At 37.5% G+C, this 22,715-nt stretch overlaps 1 pseudogene across 1 annotated transcript in view; it reads right to left on the bottom strand.

The window, feature by feature from the left end:
* Positions 1-6,244, bottom strand: part of LOC144374912 (transport and Golgi organization protein 1 homolog) — a 51,386-nt pseudogene extending 45,142 nt beyond the window's left edge. Inside the window, exons 1-2 of the transcript XR_013434155.1 lie at positions 5,983-6,244; positions 3,102-3,235 (exon numbers count right to left, since the gene is read on the bottom strand). The product of XR_013434155.1 is annotated as a transport and Golgi organization protein 1 homolog (transcript). The remainder of the gene's footprint in view (positions 1-3,101; positions 3,236-5,982) is intronic.
* Positions 6,245-22,715: the final 16,471 nt, after the last annotated feature.

The following is a 22,715-nucleotide window of genomic DNA, read 5'->3' as shown; positions in this document are numbered from 1 at the left end:
TCTACTAGTGATGGTCTAAAATTTGGGGGCCAACAGAGGTGAGGCAAGAACCTCACCTCCCCACTGGCACCAAGGTTAAATTTGGGGGCCAACAGAGGTGAGGCAAGAACCTCACCCACCCACAATGGTGCTTAGGCCTATCCACAAGCATGGCTGAATGCTGGACCGGTAGTCAGTGACGGGTTGATCTGGTTGCAGTGGATTCAACCCAAGACAGGAAACTGACGTCTAAAGGTCAGTTCTCCCATGACGGGTAAGAACCATATGTTGAATTGGACAACCTACCAGGCACGGTCCTTTAGCCACATTGCTTGTTGTTTAATTAATCAGAAGGGGGGAGAAAATTAATGCTGCAGTCTTGGCTGGGCACAGAATCAGAAGGCACTCACAGCCTTGTAGATTCAAACAGAAATTCTTTATTCCCGACTCACACCGCCTCCACACAGGTTCGGGGGCAATCCAATCTCCCGAACAATTCACCTCCTAAAAACTTTTTCTCCAGGAGAACTCAGCGGGAACTCAGGCTGCAGGCACGCCCTACTCCCAGCAGCAATAATCTTCAACCTCCAACTTCCCTAAAACTCCTTTTGTCTTAAACCGGGAACACCCTAAGGAGTGGGATACTTCCTCAAACCTGATCAGCTCTAAACCCGGATCCACCTTGGTCCTTGAGCAAGGTCACCTTACATGCAATGTCAACAGTGAAATCCATTTAACATGGGGTACACTGGCAAGGAAATTTTGAAGCTTCATTCCTAATGGCCCTCAGCAGGGGAGAAAATAAAATTACAATATAATGCATATGAAACCACATATCAAGCTTCAGTTTCACCCAAAATAAATCCTCTGCAGAAAAGAACCCCATTTATTTTCAGCACCAACAGTTAAATTATATGAAGTTACATAAAGTGTACAAAAGGTATATAAAGTTCCCCTTGAGAAAGACACTCCTATTACTAACTACTGACTAAAAGGAACAGAAGATTCTTGCCAATAATTAAAGGAAACTGATAGGCAAATCAAATGCACAAAAAAGAAAATTAAAAAAGGCATCTTATCACTACCTCTAAAATATCCCCATTCATGAATGTTCTTGTTATATCTAGAAACCATCTGAGAGCCAGTATTAGTGGTAGAATACTGCCATGAAGATTAGATAAGACGGAGCAATTAAAAGTTTCATCACTGCAGATAAAGTCTGAGACTCTAGAAAACCAACAACATTGCAGAATGAAAACTGAAAACTCAAAAGGAGAATCATTTTGAAAACTAAAGAGTTTTTAATTTCTTAAGTATAACACTTATGACATGAGAGGCGAGTCTGAGGGGAAATATACTTTTCCCTTCTGATGAAAATTCTATTAAGGTTAAATTTGGAAAAGGGAAAGAAACCAGAGATGTATGGAGAAAGGGAACACATTTATCTCTTCTTAATCTGTGTCAAATGAGACCATAGATTATATAAAGCTCCATAATTACACACTTGGTGGTATCCCATTTCTTGTGATATGAAAAAAATGATGCAGAATCATGGAGGCTCATTACTGGAAATAATTTTTATATCTAATTTTGCTTCCATACATCATCCCTGCTAAGGTGCTGCTGATTTGATTTGTGGGTGGGGAGCCAAGAACTGCCACAAGAGAACAAATTCTGCATAAGCTACTATCAGAACAAATGTACTTAAGTGCCACTGCCCTGAAAGGAAATATTCAAAAGGAAGATGGATTAGACAGGGGTCCTTTCCTAACTGAGTTTTTCATTTTATAGGGAGCTAAGATAAAACACAACCTGACTGAAGGCAAAGAGGACAAATGAATGCCAGAGGAGCAATGCAAACAAGGTGCCACCCAAACACTCATCAGTCGGCAAAGATCCTTTCTGGTCAGGTGCTGAAAGCAGGGCTCCTCAGGAAGACAGGATGAGTGCTGCCACCCAGAATGGCAAGAGTCCTAGGGATGAACAGAGTTAACAGGCTACAATGTGAGAGGAGAAAATGCAAATCAAGCCCATTTATCCAAAAGCTCAAAGAAGGAAAGAAAGACGACTACTACATGAAAAATGCCACTTAGGTACATGGAAAAACAGTTCCAAGTTTAAAGGTTACCAATCCTATTTGGTATACTTGAAAGAAACAATAGATGGTTCTTTATATGGAGTACTGCAACTGGGACTCTGTCTAAATATAAAGTTTGTACCTAGAGGCACCATGTTTCAAGATCATTCCCTAAGAGTCAGAAATGGCAACAAAATGAAACTAGTTTTCCATAGGGATTACTCTTATTTTCTGTCTTATTTTCTGCTGTGTGGTGTTTTATTTAGGGTGAGAACTTTCAAGGATGCAACCCGGAATGTCTCTAAACTAGAACATTCCTACAGTCATCAAAGACCCTTGCTACTATTTTACGTAAACAATCCACATATCACATTTTTTTAAATGAAAAGGACAATACTCATAAGCCACTAGGAGGACACTCCTAGTGAATCTCCCCATTTAAAATATCAAAGCATGATATAAACAATGTCATGTCTTTCATCAGAAGATCCATACAACTGGCTGGAAGTAGAACCCCTGGGGGAACCTTCAGGCATAGAATATAGGAAAAGCAGGAAATGGATGACCCAGAAGTTGCAAAAAAGAAAAAAAGGGGGGGAAAAAGCACACAATGGACATAATATTCTGCTTTTTTAGAGTAAAAACAGCACAATTGATTAGGTAAAATACACAAAAAATCAACTTTAAATATGCATGCCTGAGTTACTATCTCTGACTTAATTTACAGGATTAACTCTAATGTCCATGAATCCTTCCCTTTTGAAACAGCAAAGCTAAGAATTGTCATGTTTTCACCATGACGACCTTTATGATGTGTAGAGCCTTCTGGAACTTGATGTGAGGGGTAGCAACCACAACCAGTTCAGTTCTGTTTCAGAAAGTCTCCTGACTTTCTATGCTGTGCCAGGCCTTAGGTGTGTTAGGAGCACAGGGCCTGGCAAAGAGGTCAGGTTAACTCTACAAAGACCCCAAGAAATCAGTCATTTAAATCTACACTGCTACCCATCAAAATTAAGAATATAACACCTGTCAAACTTTTACTTACACTTCCGGCCCAAAGTTCTGGTGATACCTCTGCAAGTTTATAGTAGACAAATACAGGGTCACCTTTTTTAAAATTTACAAAACGACAATCTGGTCCTGTGAAATCTTCAACAGCTTCACCTCGATACATTAACACTGTATATAAACATTGAAAAAAGAAAAAAACAAACATTAGGATTTGATTTTTCACAGTCCATATTGACTCATCAGGAAATATGAATCCCACTATGAACAAAAATCAAGTTTTTCCAGTACTCTCTGGAATCACTTTTAATTCACCTGCTCAAAGTATCTAAAATCCTTAGAGATTTTATTGCTATAAAATACAATATTCCCTGCAATTAGACGAGGGAAAAGGAAGCTTCTCTATTTTTCTCTGTGCTGAGAAATAAAAAGCAAAGTGGCTACCACCAACCACAGCTGGTTTCAGTGAAACTCTTGGTTCTTGCAGGCCTCCTCAATTTTTTTCTGTTTCATAATCATAGAAAGCTTCATTTTGCAAATATGTAAATCCAAGTGTAGACATGGACAGGCTTAAGTATGGCTTCATGCAGAGGTAATAGGAAAGAGGTTAGAATATCCAGGAACCCCCAAGGGGTTAATTAACTTGAACTAACTGCTAAAAGACATTACCTTTAAGTGGCTGCAAGTGCTACCATGCAGCCATAAACACTGTCAATTTCATTTGCAGCAGAGTTGCTGTCTCTGGGTTCAGGATCTGGGTAAATAACCAGGAAATATATTTTCTCTGAGCAAATATTGTTGACTATATCCAACATTAAGATTGTTTCAAAACATCCTCATTCGTATTTTTTTTAATAAACAAAATCAAAAGTGGGTATCCTATCTGACAAGGAAGAAGTTTAACCACGAGAAAAGGTCAGGCAATACCTTCATGCTTAAAATGCAGGACTAGGATCACAATTGATCTAGAAACTGGTAGAAGCAACATTTTTCTTTTGGTTGACCAAATAGACAGTTTCTGATTTAAGATGAAATGGACAATAGATGTATGTAAAAAGCACAAAGAAATGGAAATAACACTTTTTCTAAAAGCCAATTAGCAGTAAAATACACGAGAATGTTTGTTTTATAAAAATATATGTCTGAGGAACAAACACAGATTTGGAGAGGGTAACTTGTTTTTTTGAAGCTAAAATAGGACTATTTTCAGAACTGTCAGCATCCTAATTCATATGTAATTAAGAGGCCAAGTTGAAGGTGAGAGACACTTTAAGGTGGGGAATTCTCATCACAAGTGGAAATGGCAATGTTTCTCTTGTTCCCCCTTAGGTCATAGAGGATTTATAAATCAGTAATATATTAGGTGACAACATAATGCATACTATGGAGCACCTATTTAGTTCTTTTTTTTTTTTTTTTGAGCACTTATTTGGAAGGCACACAAGGACACCTTACATACACACCTCACTACTTCCTACAATGCAACACAGACCCACCTGTTGTTTTTGGTCACATCTGTTTGGACACAGGCCATTTCTCAAGTTATGTTACCCCACTGAACCTAACCAACACCATGTCTTAGTACTGACGAAGCATCAGTGATGAGATTGTCCAGGTATCCCACGTAGGATAGCGCTCAATAGCAAAGAATAGCAAAAATGAAAGAAAATATCATGGCAGCTGCTTTGCTTCTCTGAGTGTTTATTTATTCCAGCCTTAGGGTTACCTCTAGGAACTTCTTAACATATATTGGAGACATCTTTTTTCTTTATTGGAGTGGAACAAACAATTCAAATTACAAAATTTGGTTTTGGTAACACCAATTTAGACATAAAGAGCTCAATGGTAAACTTCTTGGCCTTTTTAGCATGAATATTTTAAAATATGTACTGCTTACAATTTATGGACAACACGGTCATCAAGTTGCAAGGTTACTAGAAACCAAGCGGGAGTCCATAAGAAGTATTCTGGGCCAGTAAATATATAGAGGAAAGAGGTTCCAACAACACTAGTGACTGAGTCTAAAACTGAATTGGCTTATAAAAATCTTGGAGTATTTTTTATTGTTATTGCAACAAACCTCTTCATCTGAATCTGAATGGCTACATCCTCCCCACTGCCCACCTCCAATCCAGGAATTCTGTCCGCTTCCTGCGCACAGAAGAGGCTGTAGTTCCCAGGTGGCTGGTGCAGATCCTTGGCCTCTTTCAAAAGCAAAAGATTATTGGCCCACCTGCTACCCTACCTCAAATATGAAGGGAAGCTTCTATGCACAGAAATGACAGGATTGAAGCAGAGTCGGGGCCGAGACCTCGGAACACATTGCGTGCCTGGACTCGGTGCTCTTCCCAAGCCTAAACTCTAGTCCCTGTTAAAAGGCAAAACCAGCCCAATCCCCAGTGCAGCAAAAGGACAAAGGGGCCAGTGAGCCTTTCCCAAGGAGCCCCACCATCAACCTGCCGCGGGAATTAGGGCCACCGAGCCCTGGAGAGCATCTGCCCTGATACTGCACCGGCCCAGGTCCCTGTAGAGGGGGCAGAAAAGCGCTCTGCTACAGCGTGGGCACAACCCCATCACCCACTGAGATCCTAGGCGAATCCTGGAAGGGAATAAACTGAGAGCTGTCCTTGGGGAATCGTGTTTCCCAACCCCCGCCTCAGTCAGTAGAGAAAAATAAAACGCTGGCAACAAGTGGGAGTCGAAGCCCCCCACAACCCGAGCGGGCTGGCTGGGGCGCCAGCAGAGCCAGAGGGGACACACGCAGGGTCCCGAGGCTCTGTCACTCCTGCTCCCCACCCGTCATCCTGCGACCCCCCTCACCCAGCCCTTGGGGCTGGGGACGAGGGAGATCGGAGCCCCATGCGGCCCCAAAGAGCCACAGTGGAGACCCTGGGCTGCCCACCCGCCTGTGCACTCACTGCTGCATTTGTCGTCTGCACAGAGTTTGTGTTTCGACCAGCGCTGGCCGGTGCTCGGGTCCGGTTGGCCCGGCACTCGCCAGTTCGGCCACAGCACGAACAGCCAGAAGAGCACCATGAACAGCCAGAAGACCAGCACCTGCGCCACAGCCATGTTGTGGTCACCTGGGTGAGCCGGTGAAGTAGGCTGCGGCGGGTGTCTGTGGGCGCGTAGGAGGTGGGGCTCAGGGGGCGTGTGGGTAGCCAAGCGCAGAGGGGTGGCGCCAGGAAAGGCTTACGCCTTTCCCGGGTGACACTTCAGCAGGGATATCTGGGGGTCAGTCCACAGACTCTACTGGAGAACACACGGAGCTGGAGCTCCGTCCTTCTCTAGTCCAGACCTTCTCCTCAACTGAAGACCTTCTCCTCTAGTCGCTGCCTTGGCAACTAGGACTCTCCTTCTCGTCCAATCACCTGCCTTTGCTTCTGTGCCCTCACAAGCGACCCTCCACATGATTCTAGTAGTCACCCACCCATCCCCCCCCCTGCCAACTGGTCCTTTCTGGCTTTCCTCAACGTCTTATTTCTGGTTCATCCTGAACTAGCCCACTCCACCATCACTCCCATCCCCCATTCCTGGTCTGGTACCTCCTTTTCTGAACTACCAAATCCCACCCCTGACTTGTCACAGCTAGTCTATGGTTCCAGGCTCCCTCCCCTTCAAACTCCTAGAGGTTCCTTGAAGCCCCACCCCAAGATCCCTCTGATTAGGAAAGGGGAAGGTGAATGGAACTGTGAGTGAGGGTGTAAACTGGAGACAGTGGCCTGATTTTTTTTAAGGCGGGGACAGGTGGGGGCAGAGAGATGGACATTAGTCTTCAGGCTAAGATCTTGAGATTCTTATCTTTATCCGTAAGGGAAGAAATTATTTAATTCAAAAGCATATTTTTAACTCTCATTTTGTGCTACCATTCATGCCAGACGCTGGACAAAGCCCTAGCATGGTGTGGGAGTGAATGAAAATCAAAAGACAAGATATCTGGTCCTGGTCCAAAAAAGTCCACAACTTAGTGGGAACCAACTGACAAAACCGATTGTCAGAGAAGAAAGCTAGTAGCTAACATTTCTTGAATGCTTTCTTTATGTCCAGTTGTTATTCTGAAGGTTTTATACATATCAATTCATTTAATCTTCATAACAATAGTACCTTACAGTAGTAGTAGGTCCTATTCCAATCCTTATTTTAGAGTAAATTGAGGCAGTCACACATCCAGTGATTAATGGAGCTAAGTATCAAGCCCAAGGAGTAGACTCCTTTTCATCACAACCTATCAACTAACAAGCAATTGTACTTTCTGACAAGAGGAGCAAAATCTGATTTAAATCATAATATAGCTGAATTACTGATATGTACAGTTAAGGGGGGAAAGGCACAAGCTAGCCAGCCCAAGGAAGAGTGTCTGCAATGCTCCCATCCTGGGTGGAGCCATTCTCGTTTGTCTGTGACCAAGGGCTTGTTACTATAGTCTCTGCTAAGGTTATTCATCAACCTCCAACAATGAACCCATCAGTTGTTTCTCCAAATTAACTGAATCTTTAAAACTTAGAAAAAAGAATGTAGTCCACCATGTTCACAATGTTAAATAAAGAAAACGATGGGAAAAAAAAGGTGTGCACAAACATTTGTCTACAGGGGCCATGAGAGGTCTCCGTTGGTCCAGTGTACTTCTGCGCTTTCTGGAGAACCAGTGGATCATACAGAGAAACTGTCTGAGTCATTCTTCATTTCTTTTCTACCATGTATTTATTATGTTATAAAATGTATCTAGTAGGCATCTCTAACAACATGTTGAAAACTGAACTCATTTTTCTCTCAAAATCTGCTTTCAGTCTTCCCTATCTCAGAAATAAGAATGACAATTTAATTCCCATTATCCAGGTGCTCAAAGCCCAAAACTTACAAACCACCTTTGATCTCTTTTCTCTCACATTCCAACTCCAGTCCATTAGACAATATTATGTCTTTATTTTTATAATTTTATTGAGATATAGTTGACCTACAATAAATTGCACATTTAAGGTGTAGGATTTGATAAGTTTTGACATGAATATACCCATGAGACTATCACCAAAATCAAAAAAGTATTTCATCCTTCTTTGTAATCCCTCCCCTCTCCTTTTCTGGGCTGTCTCCAAACATCTCCTGTCATCATAGATTGTTTTGCATTTTCTAGAATTTGATATAAATTATAAAGCATTTTATTTATTTATTTTTCTGACTTCCTTCTTTCCAAATAAGCATTTGAAACATGCCCAGAATCTGACCACTCCTCTGCATCTGCTAAGCCAATATACAGGCCAAACCCACATCATAAGTCAACTGAATGATTCCCATAGCCTTCTTCTGTCCTTGCTTCTGCCCTCATTTTCCCCAATATCTATTGTCCTGATGGCAACTAGAGTGATATTCTTAAATATAAATTTGATTGTGTCTCTCTGCGCAAAATCTTCCTATAGCTTCCCATTTCCAAATAAAAGACAATGACTTTAGCCAGGCCTGGTCTCGTACTCATCTGTAATCCCAGCAGCTCAGGAGGCTGTCAGGAGGATCCTGAGTTCAAAGCCAGCCTCAGAAATGTAGTGAGTCCCTAAGAAACTCAGTGAGACCCTATCTCTAAATAAAATATTTTAAAAAGGACTGTGGGTGTTGCTCAGTGTTTAAGTGCCCCTGGGGGTTCAATCTCTGGTATCAGGAAAAAAAAAGCCATGATTTTATTATGGATTGCCCTGCCTTATTATGGACTGTTCTTATTCAATGTGACTCCCCTCATCCTCTTCTCCCCATTTCCTAACATTCTTCTCTTGTCTGTTAGTTCCATTTAAATACACCAATCCCACCCCTGCTTCAGAGCATTTACACTTGCAACTTTGCCTCAACCGTAACTGCCCAAATCATCTAACTAGCTAACTACCCCCTCACTTTATCATGTCTCTGTAACAGTGGCATTTCATGTGATAAAGACTTTTCCTGGCCATCCTACACAAAATATAGCCTCTTGTCATGACTATCAAGCCCATTACCCTGCCTTTCTTTCTCTTCAGACTTGCCTTACCACTTTAGACTTCTCTTACCACTTGCCTTACATTTGTTTATCTACTTGACTGCTCTGACCCAACCTCAAACACAATTTCCAACAGGAGCAGGAAATTAGTTATTTTTTTCACTACTGTTACATCAGTGACTAGGGAAATGCCTAGAATGTATGAGAGAGTTAACAAATGATTTGATGGATAAACTCATGGTTCCAATAATATTATAAATATACTACACTATTAACCTAAACACATATATTAACTATTAAGCCCCCATATATAAATAGTACTGAGAGGAAATAAGCTATGAGAACAAGGCATTTAAGGTCCACCTCTCAGCAGCATGCATCCTCAACTCCAGGAATGTACCCCTGAATGTGTTTGTTGAATAAAAACATACTTGTGTGGAGAGTAGTTGTTTGGTTACATGATACTGGAATATTTAAGTAGATCTTTTAAAACTAGTTTTAATTTTTTCTTATTTTTCTTATTATAGAATATGGTATGTTGTAGATTTTTTCTTATTGTAGAATAGAAATTAATGATAATTCATTGGTGGAAAAATCAGAAGAGCAAAATGATCTAATTGCATATTACCTTCTTGATATTTACTTTGACTCATACTCAGATATACTTTTATATGCATAGTCAGTGCTTCCAGTTACTGAAGAACTAGCTGCTTAGTTTGTAGAGTTTTCAATATTTTGATTTATCAGTATTATTTTTTAAACTTATTGCCTTAAAGACATATTAACTAGTCTGGTGGATAATGAGAAGAAAATTTCTCAACTGGCCACAATAAAGTAGTGGTGGTTCTTTCTACCAGGATACATACAATTAGTGGATGAATCAGCATTCACTTTTACTCATAGCATTTAAATATGTGGCATTGATGTTTAACATGTTTAATATAAGGTTATATTAAAAACCTTCAGAAAAGGAACAGGATAGAATGTGGTGGTGATTGTTGGCATGGAGATAAATAATCTCAAGTGAATTATTCTTTAATACCTCAAAGGGAATTCTTACGGGGTAAGGGTTGAGTAATTGTTAAAGGTAAATGTGACCAGTTTGGGTGGAGGGGACATAAAATTCTAAGATATAAAGGGTTCCTAAAGTCAGAGTACAATCTAAATGAGACAAAAACATATCTGAAACAAATAATTGGCAGCATAATAACATATACCATTGGAAATTTGTGAAGGCACTTGCCTAGGAGCATTCAGTAGGCCTACCGCTGCTGTTACCAGGAAGAACCTCATCTATTGTAAATGATGTGCCAGAGAATAGTGTTAAACATTTATGGAAGACTAAATCTCTCCAAGAGGGGCAACAGATTTACCTTCGCATATGAAACATTGGAAAAAAAGTGGACAAAATACAAACAACAGTTCTCAGATATTAGATAATAAGCAGCATAAGAGTGACCTCTAAGATAAAGTTAGGCATGAGAGATGAGTGCTAGGATTATCCCAATTTACTCCCTGGAAAGAATTTTTCAGGCCACATCCAGAGAAGGAAAACTCAAATAGAAAATCTCCTGAGTTGAAGAGATGGATTTTAAAGTCTGAAGAGACTGACGCAGCTAGAAGTCCCAGAGCAGAATAAAGGAGAGAGTAGAGAACTGCAGATGGAGGGAGAGTGTGTACATGCACTAGCTCTCTAGACATCTATGGAGGGTTCCCCTGAAGTCTGCGGCTATGTAACAATGGGCTCACATGTAAGGCCAGAGAAAGAACCTTCAGAAAGGAACAGAATGGAAGGTGGTGGTGATTGTTGGCATGCAGATCAATTTTTGTAATCACCAGCTAGAATGGAAAATCTATAATAAAAGGGCATCAAGTAACATAGTCAGTAAAAGGGACAAAATAGCCCAAGATTTAAGGTAACTCCTGTCTAGAAGAATCTTAAAAAGATAAAAATGTTTCCAAGATAGTTCAGAAAAAAAGCTGTACACAGCTCAAGAATATTTAAAAGAATACAAAATATCCAGTACAGAACAAGGTAAATTCACAATGTTTGGAATCCAATAAAAATGTATGAGGCATGCAAAGAGCGAGGAAAATATAACCCATGTTGAAAAGAAAATTAATAAAAATGATCATTAATTACACTGTGATAGAGTTATTATACAAGGACATTAATACAGTTGTATACCATATGTTCAAGATGCTATGGAAAAGCATAAGCATGTAAAGGAGAAAAAGAAGATATAAAAATGTCTGAATTAGATAAAACAGATAAAATTAGATAAAATCAGATAAAACAATGGCTAAGGTGAAAATTACACTGAATGAGATTAACAGCAGATTTAACATTGAAGAAGTCAATATCAGCAAACTGAATATGCAGTGATAAAGACTCCAAAATCAAACACGAAGAAAGAGACTGAACAAAGCATCAGTATGCACAGCTTCAACCAGTCCAATATATATGTTATGGTAGTTCCTAAAAAGGTGGGAAAAACACATTTGAAAAAATAATAAATAAAAATGTTCTATATCTGATGAACACTCAGATTCAAAAAGCTCAATGAATAAGAAAAATGATAAAGATGACACAAATTTACACTAAATGCTTAAAACCAGTGCTAAGAAAAAAATTGAAAAGCATCTACAGAAAACAGATACCATTATGTACAAAGGAGTGAAAGTAAAATGTCAAAATTCATTCAAGAACCATGCAAACCAGAAAACAGTACATCAACATTTTCAAGTTCTGAAAGAAAAAAAAAAACTGATATCCTAGAATTGCATTCCAAATGAAAATATTATTTCAAAATGATATAGTTTTTAATGCAAAAGAATTAAGTTAAGCCCTACCCCACATAAAAATTACCTCAAAATGGACCACAGACATAAATGTAAGAATTCAAAATGGACAACACATATATATGTAAGAACCAAAACTAAATGTAAGAAAGCATAGGTAAATCTTGGGGTAGACAATGACTTTGTATTTAAGACACCAAAGGCCCAAGTACCAAAAGAAAAAATAATAAAGTAATGAACTTCATCAAATTTAAAACTTTTAAAGGCTACCATCGAAGAAAGTGAAAATACAATCATAGAAGTAAACATTTACAATTCATATAGTTAGAATATATATAACTACCTAGAATATACAAGCAATTATTATTGTTCAATATGAAAAGACAAATGGCAAGAAATTAGAATAGACATTTCTCCAAAGAAAATATGCAAAAGCAAATAAGCAAATGAAAGGATACCCAGCACCATTAGGGAAATGTACAACCTCAGTGAGATACTACTTCACATCTATCAAGATGGTTATAATCAAAAAGATAATAATAAGTTGGCAAGGATGTGGATCAATGGGAGCCCTCACACACTACTGGTAGGAATAGACTACAGACCTAAATGTAACAGCTAAACCTATACAACTTCTGGAAGAAAATATAAAAAGCTGCTTGGCAGAGGCTTTTAAAACTAACTAGCTCTCTCTGCCTCACGCTCTCTTTTTTCCTCTCCTCAAAAACTTTGTCTCATGCTGGGCGTGGTGGTGCATACCTGTAATACCAGTGGCTCAAAAGGCTGAGGCAGGGGGATTGCAAGTTCAAAGCCAGCCTCAGCAAAAGTGAGGCACTAAGCAACTCAGTGAGACCCTGTCTCTAAATAAAATACTAAATAGGACTGGGGATGTGGCTCAGTTGTGGTATGACCCTGAGTTCAATCCCCAGTACCAAAAACAACAACAACAACAAACTTTGTCTATTGTATATTCATTGTTATGGAAATGGAAAGGTAAGCTGACAGACTACGAAAAAGTACTGGCAAAACATATCTCTCTCAAGAGAATGATATCTAGGATATACAAATTATTCTTATAACTTATTAATAAGAAAAATCACCCAATTTGAAAAGATGGGCAGAAGACTTTTTTTCTTCACCAAAGTAGACACAAATATGGTGAATGTGTACATGAAAGGATATCCAACATAAGTTGAAATGTAAATCAAAACTGCAATGTTATTACACATACAGTAGGATGGACAAAATTTAAGACTCATCATAACAAATGTTGACAAAGATGAAGACTATGGTATCTCTCTTAGAACTGCAGACTATAATATGTAGTATAAACAATGGCACAAACTGTTAGAAAACTGTTTGGCAGTTGCTTTACAAATTAAATCAAATCTGTTGAGATATTTACTCCAGAGAAATAAAAGCATACATCCACACTGAGACTTTTGCACAACTATTCATGGTGGTTTTATTTGTAATAGTCAAAAAATCTCCAATGTTGGACTGTGGGAACATGTCTGTCTTACATGCCTCAGAACCCTTATACTCATATTAACCATATAATAGACATTTGATTACTAACTCTTACATGAATGTAGAGATTGATTTTTTTACTGTTAATAGAGCTTCTCTTTTATTAAATATAACAGACAAAAGAAAATCACGTATAGCACAATGAATTATCACAAAGTAAACATATCCACTGAACCCTAACCCAGGTCAAGAAATTGGACATCAAATGCACTTTCATGAGCCCTTTCTCATTGCTCCCCTAATTATTCCCTCCACTCCCCCAGACTTAGGCACTATTTTAACTTCTAATAACAAGGATTAGATTTGCCTGTTTTGTTACTTTATACAGTGTAATCATACACATGTGTTCTTTGGTATGTATATAAGATGTTGCAGTTTCTATGTAAGTTGACCTAAGTGTCTCTACCACTATTGATGGGCAAAGATAAAAGTAAGTTAGTATTTTTACTTGAAACTGTAATAGATCTAATGTACTTGATTTGTTTTCCTGACACAAAAGAGTATAAAACTAGAAAAACTAAACATTTTCAGGTATTAATTTCAGACATGACTGTAGGCCTGGTGCACAAAACACAATTAGGGAGATGAAGCTCAAGTAAGATGGTGGTCATACTGAGTTAAGGAGAAAATTATCAAAGTGCAAGATTATCATAGTGGTTGGAATTTTGTGGACAAGAATGTCTGAGCTATTTATGGTGGGTGCAATGTAATTATGTGTGTGTTAGAGAGAGAATACTAAAAGCCTGGAGGAAATTCATTTTTGATATGAATGTACCAGATGAGACTCTTTAAGGCTTAGCAGAGTTTGACTACTATAAAGGAGACTGAAGATGATGCTAAATGGCAATGTTGGAAGAAATGGTTTCCAGCAGAGTCAGGTTGCAGCAGCTTCATTAATATATCAGGTACTTAATTAAGAGTTCAGGAATAAGCCTTAGCAAAAAGAACCACACACAAAAGAGTAAAGGAAAAATGGTAGACCTAAATTTGAAATCAAAATTGATTCATGCTGAATATGTATGTGGCAGCCAGAAAGAAAAAAGGAAAAGAAAGGTGTGTGTGTGTGAAAGGAATCTGACGACAATCAAAGGGAGATCAGTAGAATAGAGGAAAGGGATCAGGGGAGAGAGGAAAGCAGGCAAAAGAGAAATACTCGAGAATGATATTGGCTGTTTTATCACTATATTGTACATATGTATGAAAACATAACAACAAATCCCACCATTATGTACAAGTATAATGCACCATGAAATATGGAAATAAAGAAAAATACCAAACCTAGTGAGGTGAGGTGGAATATGCTTATAATCCCAGTGACTCAGGTAGATGAAGCAAGAGGATCACGAGCTCAAAGCCAGCCTTAGTAAATCGAGGTGCTAAAGCAGCTCAGCAAGACCCTGTCTCTCAATAAAATACAAAACAGGTCTGGGGATGTGGCTCAGTAATTGAGTACCCTGAGTTCAATCTCTGGTACCAAATAATAATAATAATAATAATAATAATAATATAATATTAATAATATTAATTATTATATTATTAAATATTATTAAATATTATTATTATTATATTAATAATATTAATTATTAATATAATAATAATAATAATAATACCAAATCTAATATGATCAAAACAATTCACCAGTAATTAGCCTGCATGACACATAAAACAGAATATCCTTTATAGGAAGACAATATAATCCAGACTTCCTATGATGTATCATCTATAAATGACCAGAATATAATTTAAAAATTGTTTTTTGGTACCAGGGATTGAACCCAGGGGTGCTTAACCATTGAGCCACAACCTCAGCCCTTTTTTGCATTTTATTTAGATATAGGCTCTCATTGAGTTGCTAAGTGCATCCCTTAGTTGCTGAGGCTAGCTTTGAACTCTTTTTTTTTAACAATTTCAATTTTTAATAATGGAAACATTTTGCTATTCCAGAAAAAATTTCAGGGGAGAAAAATCTTCCCTATAAAAATAAACTCATCAAAATTATAAATATTATAACTTTTTTACTTCTGCAATTTAAAATGCTCCCCTGCAATACCACCCCTTCATATAACACCTTTCCTGTACCATCACATTTTGAAGAGAAAACAGTATTACAGCAAAGCTCAGGTTTAATTTAACGTAACATTTGTAAAATGACTTTTTAAAATCTTTGGCCTTCAGAGCCTTTATTCTTATTTTACAACATTAAAAATGCTGCTGTAGTAACCAGTGTTTGGGAGAGAATATCACTCTTCTAGAACCATGAACAGACAGAATTTTAATACAGTAACTTCCAAATTGTAACTTGTAGTGCACATAACAGGGAGGTTTGGATAAACACAGAGGAGAATATGCCTATTTCAGACAATCTACTTCAAGTAAAAAAAAAAAAAAAGAATTCACAGATACCCATCAGCTACTACTTCAGGTTCTAACAGTGTCATGAATCTGAGAAACAAATGCTTCACAAACTATAAATTTACTGGGATGAGTAATTAAAAGACCAGGTGGTTGATAACAGTATATTCAAACCCAATCCACAGTCTGAATAGGAAAACCAGTATTAAAATCATGAAGGCATTCCCTGAACAACAAAGGCCAAGTGTTGGGTGACAATGTCACTAAAACCTCATTGACACACTAAAAAGAAGTTACATGCAAAATTAAACAATGTGTGCCATGCATAATTTATTAGCTTTGAACTCTTGATCCTCCTGCCTTAGCCTCCTGAGTCGATGGGATTATAGGCATGTAGAATATTATTAAATTTTGCCAGAATGCAAAGAAGATAGAAAAATGAGAACCACAAGAGAAAATGTCACATATAAAAAAAGTTCCGTGAACTGACCCAGATGTTAGGATTAGCAGAAAAAAAATTTAAAAAGTTTTTATAACTAATTTCAAGGAATTAAAGAAAAGCTTAATCATAATGAATAAGTAGATATGGGTGTCAACATATAAATGAAAAATTTCTTTTAAAAGAAATAAAAAGTATAGTATTTGAAATGAAAAATTCATGAAACAAATCTATCATCAGATTATATAGTGCAAAAACAGCAAAAAGTTAACTTGGAGATAGACCAATAAAAATTATCTGGTATAAAAATCAGAAAGAAAAAAAATAGAGACTTGGTTACTATCAGGACAAAGTGACCTAACATACATATAATTAGATTTCTAGAAGAATAGAGGCATAAATTGTACAGAAAAAATATTTAAGACAATGATGGCTAAAATTATCTCAAATTAACAAAAAAGATGTTAACAGATTTAGGAAACTCAGGGAATACTAAAGTTAGTTACAAAGCAAATCACATCTAGATGCATCAGAGTCAACTGTAAATAATCAATTAGGAGAAAAAAGGTCTTGAAGGCAATTAGAAAAAAGTGGTGTGTTACGCATAGGTAAAAATGACTAAAATGATAGCTGACTTCTTATCAGAAATGAGAGATTAAAGTTAACGGAAAGGTTTAAGGTGCTAGAAGACAAAAACTGCTAATCCAGGATAAGTACTCTTCAAAACTGAAAGCAGAATAGACATTTTCAAATAAATAAAAAGTAAGAAAATTCAATACCAATAGATCTCTATTATTAACAATGCTAAAAGAACCTCTTCAGGATAAAAGGAGATGATCCATCAGGTAGAAACAGATGCACTGTGTGTTTTAGTTCACTGTGTAATAAACTTAATGGTTTAAAATAAAAATTCTTTGTTATTTCTCCTTATTCTATGATTTGGCTTTACATAACCTGATGGGTCCTTTGCTCTAGGTATTTATTAGTGCTTATGTGGTTTCCTTTAGCAGGGATTGTTTAACCAAAGGTAGAACTGACAAAATAGCTTTGTTTACATGTCTGCTAGCTCAACTGGTTGGGTCAGGCTTATCTCCTCAAATGCTTTTAGTCATTCAGTCATTCTAAAATTTTTTATTTGTTGATTAGATTTCTAGAGGATAAAAGTAGAAGGTATATACCTTCCCAAGGTGTTAGGTCTAGGATTGGCATGGCATCACTTTCACCAAAAATATATTTTGTTCATTAAAACAAGACAAAAGACCAGCCCAGACTCAGTGGGTGGGAAAATAGATATTACTTCATAATGAGAGAAGCAACATGATACAGGAATGTGGAGAATTTGGGGTAGATATTTTTAAAGACAATGCACCATAAACAGAAATGAAAAGTACTAGAAATACTAAAATGTAGGTAAATATAAAAGGCAATATGTATACATATTTATTCTTTTAATTTCTTGGAAACATGACTAAGGTAAAAAACATAGGGTATACAGCTGTAATATGTATGACGACAAAGCACAAAGGACTTGGGGAGATGTGAGAAAGTATCACAATTTAAATTATGAAAACTGTGATAAATTGAAGAATGCATTTCATAATTCCTGGAAACATTGCTAAAACAATAATGTAAAGCAATAAAGCTAAACGCTAATGGATAAATTAAATAAAATTTAATTTTTATTTAATGTAATTTTATTTAATTACATTAAATAAAAATATGAATAGAACGAAAACAAGAAATAGATAAAAATACATCATGAATAGTAAGCCAAGAAGAATGTAGAGGCTATACTAACATCAGATGAATTTAATTCAAGATAAAGAGTTTTATAAGAGATAAGAAAGACATTTCATAATACCATAATGTGTTTTTAAGAACACAGAAACACGACACCATACAACCAAACATTTATATGCCCCAAATATATGAAAGCTGACAAAACTGAAGAGACAAATCTATACTTTGAATTTTTAACACCCTTTTAACAACTGATAGTAACACTATAAAAAAATCACTAATGATACACAAGAGTCTGAACAAAACTATCAACCACCTTAACCTTATTGACATTGACTGACAATGCCCAAAAACTCCAGAATATATATTCTTTTCTAGTCCTCATGGAAACTTGCAAGATAGGTTATATTCTTGGCAAAAAAATTGTAAATATTGAATTTCAGTTTGTTTGCTGATCACAGTAGAAATAAATGGGGTATTCTTTAATAAAACTGGTCATTAAATAAAAGCCCTACAAATCATCAATAAACAGTGTTTTAGTTATCTATTGTTATATTTTTAAAAATTCCAAAATTTAGTGGCTTTAAAAAATAACCATTTGCCGGGAGTGGTGGTGCACACCTGTAATTCCAGTGGCTCAGGAGGCTGAGGTAGGAGGATCGAGAGTTCAAAGCCAGCCTCAGTAATGGCGAGGCACTAAGCAACTCAGTGAGACCCTGTCTCTAAATAAAATACAAAATAGGGCTAGGGATGTGGCTCAGTGGTCGAGAGCCTCTGAGTTCAATCCCCACTACCAAACAAACAACCATTTTATTTCTCATAATTTTGTAAGTCAAGACTTTAACCAAGGTTCTGCTCCAGTGTCACCTAGGCTCACCCATACAGCACACGCCTGATTTAGACTACAAGGTCTGAGATGGCTTTGTATGTCCGGAACTAAGGTGCTGACTGTTGGCTTTATGTAGTCTCCCTTTCCATGTGGTCTTTCATATGTCAGGGGCTTTCTTCAAATGGACTCTCCCTCCAGCAAGATAGCCTGGGCTTCTTTACAGTGTGGCACAGGGTACCACAGAGAAGAAAAAATGAGTTTGTGCCTTTAAAGGATACAGTCAGTCCTTCCTCAAGTCTCAATCTTGGGTAGGATCTTGGTCCATGCATTTTGGGGGAATTTATAGTTGGATGACATTTTAATCTACATTACTATGTGAAATGTCTTTGTTTTCATGATTTCATTTTTGCTACATTGTTTCTTTTCCATACAATTAACTACAATATAGGATAATCTATTGACGATAATGTCTCTTCAATTGGTTGTGTGAAGCTTGCTCTATAATAATTTATATAGAAAAAACTTATGGGAATAATATTCTCTAAATGACAACTTCCTGATTTAAAAACAAATAATTTGTAGCCAGTACAATAGTGCATGCCTATAATCCTAGCTACTCAGGAGGTTGACAAGTAGGAGAATGGTAAGTTTGAGGAGAGCCTGGGCAACTTGGTGAGACTCTGTCTCAAGAAAAATAAAAACAAAACAAACATTAATGACTGCAGATGTAGCTCAGTGGTAGAGCACTCCTCAGTTCAATCCTCAGTGCTGGGGGTTAAAAAAGGTCATTCATCACCATACTAAGACACTCCTTAGAGAAAAGTAATTGCAAGAACATTGTTCTCCTTCCTTGGGATATGTTTATTTTTTCTAGATTAGAATCTAGAAAGCCTTTTGTGTGCTTTGTGCTCTCATTATGGTTATGTGGCTTTTTAAATCTTGTTCATGCCATTGGATGTAATATCAGATTTTGGGGTTTTTTTGGTGGTGCTGGGGATTGAACCCAGAGCCTTGTGCGTGTGAGGCAAGTACTCTTCCAACTAAGCTATATCCCCAGCCCCAGTGGATTTTTTTTTTTGGAGGGGAATCTCTTCTCAACACATTTTGTGCCAGATTGTACTTGAGAAAGGGAAGTGATATGTACAGCATGGAACGATATTAGTTTCTGATTTTCCCACTTTTTAAAATCTTTTTTAAAAAAATTATTTATTTTTAATTCTAATTTGTTATATATGACAGCAGAATGCACTATAATTCATATTACACATATGGTACACAATTTTTCATATCTCTGGTTGTATACAGAGTCACATCAGTTGTGTCTTTTTTGAAGAGAGAGAGAGGGGGGGAGGGAGAGGGAGAGGGAGAGGGAGGGAGGGAGGGAGGAAGGGGAGAGAGAGATTTTTAAATATTTATTTTTTAGTTCTCGGCGGACACAACATCTTTTTTGTATGTGGTGTTGAGCATCGAACCCGGGCTGCATGCATGCCAGGCAAGCAAGCTACTGCTTGAGCCACATCCCCAGCCCCTAGTTGTGTCTTTATATGTGTACTTAGGGTAATGATGGTAATCTCATTCCACTGTCTTTTCTATCTACTATTTAGATGTATTTGAGAACTTTAAGAAAAATCAGAAATACTCTTTCCTATTTTCATGAATTTTTAGCCATATAAAATCTGTCCTGATGGGTTTTGGTTATATTTTTATACCTCATGAAAAGAGAAGAAATGTTCGCCAGGGCAAGCCTCTAAACTGGAAGCTAATAGCCATGTTATCTTGTGTGCTCTCTTCCTCCACATCATCACTTAGGTTTGAGTGAGGCCAAGAACTAATGACACAAAGAACAGAAGGAACTTTTCTTGTGATTACTGTATATTGTTTAAAGACAGCAAAGAATCAACTATTTGTAGCATTTTGAAAAATCCACATATAAATTTTTACTAGACTTTAAAATTTCTTCTTTGATACTCTGGTTCTACTCAAATGGTCCACTCTCAGAGGGAAAATTCAGAGAATCCTGGGAGAGTCATTATTTGTGAAGTCATAGTTATGAACAAAATCCTTTCTTGCAAAGACTTTCAAGCTGCCTCCCTTTAGCTTTCACTCATTAGTGCTGGTTGATACCTGATGCTATTAAAAAAAATCTGATCCTTATCTCACACATCCCTCTCACAAATATTGTAGAAGTACATTGTGATCCCACAAATCTTTGTCCATGGCCATCTTTCACAGAATTCCCCAACTGTCTCTCATTTCACAGGGTTTAATCAACCTCCTTCCATCCTATTTCATATAAAGTAATCAACATTCCTTATAAAAGCTGACAGCACTTGGGTCCCCAGAACAATCCTTGTTGAGAAGGAAAAAAAGAAATTCATGACCAAATAGTAGAGAAGGCAGCCGAGTCACTTAAAAGCTAAAATTGTAATAAAAAAGAATGATCAAGGAACCAATTAAAAGACTATTCATGTATTTTTCTCCTAAGAACCATCAGCCATGCTTCCGTTTGCACAGGATGTTGGAAAGCGAAGCAAAATCCAAAGGACCACCAGGAAAAGTAACATCTTACTCCCCTAGTCCAGCTGCTGACCCCTCTCCACAATCTCTATTTGCAATGGAAATCTTACACCTTCTGGATGAGACAGAATGATGTAAATCGCTAGCCAAACAAATGAAAAGTTAGCAGCCTATTGTTAGTTCCTGGTTCACTTCCATTAACCAGTACCGGCTCAAGGGGCGGGCAACTCCATTTCCACCTTCAAAGGAAGAGTTGGGCGGGGCTAGGTTTTGCACATGCTCCCAAGGCAGGTTTCTGGGCATGCTCACCTTACCATATAACTGTGCTTTTTAAAAAACTTGGCATTAAAGATAAAGCAACCTTACTTTATACTTAATTGTGAATGGGCTGCTCTAACTACTCCTCTTTCATATTCATTTGTTATTTTTAACCATGCTTTATGTCTTCACTCTGTTTCGAAGAGGCAGCTGGAGCCCACAGGTCTAGACCCTCATCTGGGTCCTGCCAGAGGAACCATCTACCACAAAGAGAATCAAGACAGTCATCGAAGACAACATTCCAAATTTTTATCCAAGTAGAGAATCCAACAGTTAAACTGTCTGCAAAAATGTAATTTTTTTTGTAGGTAGACTGAGATATATAATTATCTTTCTGAAAACACTGCAATTTTATTTTGTTCTAGTAAATAAAGTCAATCTAGATGAGTACAGAAAAGGGTGGAAACTTGGTACTAAGGTAATCAAATACAACTTAAAAATATGACCACACACATCTATTTTTTCTCTCACCCAAAACAGCTAAAGGACAATACACAGATTTCTAAAAAGATATATGAGGCAATGGTAGATGAAACAGTGCACGAATTCTTTGGAAGATAAAAAGTGGATAAGAAGAGGACAACAGATTCAAAAGAGCTGTGGAACCAAAACACTGGTATCTAGCTGGGGCTGACTGCAGGAACTGAAACCCTTTCAGTCCTCCAAAAACTCAGATGCACAAGCACAGGCACCACAGTATGGAGGAACTGAGAGGATCAGTACACCAAACACCAAGAGCACCATGTGCCCTCAGCTCCCTGTCTTTCCAATTTAAACCACCAATTTCACTGTAATGGTATAGGACTCGTCTTAGGATACAATGAGTTGTCCAGTGAAATCTTCAAATCTGACTCCTCCAGTGCAAGAGCTGGCTTGCCAACCAGTGCTGTTGGCATGAGGCCCAAAGGCCACCCACCTGTTCACAACAGAGCTGCCTGTCAGCTTTGGGGAATTTCACCAGCACGATGATCAGAGGATACCAGATGTTTCAGATAAACTGCTAACAAGAACGAGAGACTCCAAAACAAAACTTTTAAAAAGAGGAGGAAGAAGGAAAAGCAAATAGAGGAAAAAGAGATAATACAGTGGGCAGGGTAACACTTTCTGAAAAGATATAATAAATATCCTCCCTGAGATATATTTTAAAAAGCTATAATAAATGTCC

Source organism: Ictidomys tridecemlineatus, unplaced genomic scaffold (genome assembly GCF_052094955.1).
Source record: "Ictidomys tridecemlineatus isolate mIctTri1 unplaced genomic scaffold, mIctTri1.hap1 Scaffold_95, whole genome shotgun sequence".
Taxonomy (NCBI): Eukaryota; Metazoa; Chordata; class Mammalia; order Rodentia; family Sciuridae; genus Ictidomys; species Ictidomys tridecemlineatus.
The sequence above is the reverse complement of the archived record's forward strand: the minus strand, read 5'-3'. Positions and strand labels throughout refer to the sequence as shown.